We start from the raw sequence: 2,609 nt of genomic DNA on the forward strand, positions 1-2,609 counted from the left end.
CGTTTTTCTTTTATATCGGAAATATGACCCTTGAGCATTATTTTTTAGCACACATTGAGCACAAATGTATATAGGAAATTTGACTCTTGAACACACAAACACACACACACACACACACAAACACACACACACACACACACACACACACACACACACACACACACACATCGCACGCGCGCGCGCGCGCGCACACACACACACACACACACACACACACACACACACACACACACACACACACACACACATCGCGCGCACACACATTTCGCACACAACATACACACAACACACACCACACAACACAACACACACCACAACACACACAGCACAACACTCACAGCACAACACACAACACTCACAGCACCACACCACTCACAGTACCACACCACTCACAGCACAACACACAACACTCACAGCACCACACACAACACTCACAGCACAACACACAACACTCACAGTACCACACCACTCACAGCACAACACACAACACTCACAGCACCACACACAACACTCACAGCACAACACACAACACTCACAGTACCACACCACTCACAGCACAACACACAACACTCACAGCACAACACACAACACTCACAGCACCACACCACTTACAGCACCACACCACTTACAGCACCACACACAACACTCACAGCACCACACCACTCACAGCACCACACCACTCACAGCACCACACCACTCACAGCACCACACACACTACACAGCACATACAGGAAAAGGTGCGGGAAATGTACCTTATGACACTGGAAGACAGAAGAGTAAGGGAAAACATGATCACAACCTACAAAATCCTCAGGGGAATCGACCCGGTAAACAAGGATAAACTATTCAACACTGGTTGTATGCGAAGAAGGGGACACAGGTGGAAACTGAGTACCCACATGAGCCACAGAGACGTTAGAAGGAACTTTTTCAGTGTCAGAGCAGTTAACGGATGGAATGCATTAGGCAGTGATGTGGTGGAGGCTGACTCCATACACAGTTTCAAATGTAGGTATGATATGAAATGTTTGTGTAAACAAATGTAGATATGTAGAGCCCAGTTGGCTCAGGAATCTATACACCAGTTGATTGACAGTTGAGAGGCGGGACCGAAGAGCTAAAGCTCAACCCTTGCAAGCACAATTAGGTGAGTACACAACACACAACACAATACACACACCGTCTCACCTGTATGTACGTATATACATAGTCGTTAGTCGTCTTGCCTGTATGTACAGATATACCGCTAGGTGAACAGTGCCACCAAATGAAAGAAACTCTACCCATTTATTTTTGTCTATCTGGAATCGAACTCGGGCCCTTAAGACTAGTACCCCCCTCTTAAACCCCTCCCCCTTTTAGCGTTGTCCACTTAGCCGCGAAGCCTCCAAATGTGCCTTTCATTTCACAGTTGCTTTCACTATAAAGAACCCCTGGTGGGACTCGAACCCACAATCCTTGGCTTAGGAGGCCAATGCCTTATCCATTGGGCCACAGGGGCCTGTATCTTCGTATATGTTTGTATGTAATTATGAATTTGTATTTACCTACGTAACTAAGTAACTTTGTAACTAAGTGTAGTTACAGGATGAGAGCTACGCGCGTCGTGTCTCGTCTTTCCAGTACTCATTTGACACTTTGGAACTATTGACGGTTTTGTCCTGCACAACCTGCTCACTTGTTTCAATCGTCTACCACTCTGCAAAATAGAACTTTTCGTTTTTCTTTTATATCGGAAATATGACCCTTGAGCATTATTTTTTTTTAACGGAATTTAGGGTGATTACACATATCTGGAGTTTTAAATTAAGACTTAATATGCAGATTAGTGCAAACAGCGATTGGTTATATATTACCCAAATCTTCCTGCAGTTTTCAAAACTTAAACGGTTGATGTCGTTGAAAGTGAAGTTAATGACATGAAGAGCATCCTTGTCACAACTCAATGCCCAGCAGAGAGAGATCGAGAACCTTGTTTTCTTCTAACCTAAAACGCTTTCAGTCCTGCGCTTCACCCGGATGTAATTACAATAAATCCCAGAAAGACCGACACACAGCTGGTGTGGTACTTGTGTATCCATCTTGCCTAACACCTATATATATATATATATATATATATATATATATATATATATATATATATATATATATATATATATATATATCAAACTGAAAACTCACACCCCAGAAGTGACTCGAACCCATACTCCCAGAAGCAACGCAACTGGTATGTACAAGACGCCTTAATCCACTTGACCATCACGACCGGACAAAATGAGGTGATAGCCGAGGCTATATGAACCACCCCACCGCCGGCACTCGGATAGTTATCTTGGGCATAGCATTTTACCAAATCACCTCATTCTTTGGGGCACACGTGAGGAACACAAATGCGAACAAGCCTGAATGGTCCCCAGGACATATGCAACTGAAAACTCACACCCCAGAAGTGACTCGAACCCATACTCCCAGAAGCAACGCAACTGGTATGTACAAGACGCCTTAATCCACTTGACCATCACGACCGGACAAAATGAGGTGATAGCCGAGGCTATATGAACCACCCCACCGCCGGCACTCGGATAGTTATCTTGGGCATAGCATTTTAC

General features: G+C 44.5%; 1 non-coding gene across 1 annotated transcript; it reads right to left on the reverse strand.

Annotated features, from left to right (window-relative positions):
• Window positions 1-1,428: 1,428 nt before the first annotated feature.
• TRNAR-CCU (transfer RNA arginine (anticodon CCU)) lies at window positions 1,429-1,501 on the reverse strand. The gene has a single exon. It is a non-coding gene; the product is annotated as a tRNA-Arg (tRNA).
• Window positions 1,502-2,609: the final 1,108 nt, after the last annotated feature.

The sequence above is a fragment of the Procambarus clarkii genome, chromosome 16, assembly GCF_040958095.1.
Source record: "Procambarus clarkii isolate CNS0578487 chromosome 16, FALCON_Pclarkii_2.0, whole genome shotgun sequence".
Taxonomy (NCBI): Eukaryota; Metazoa; Arthropoda; class Malacostraca; order Decapoda; family Cambaridae; genus Procambarus; species Procambarus clarkii.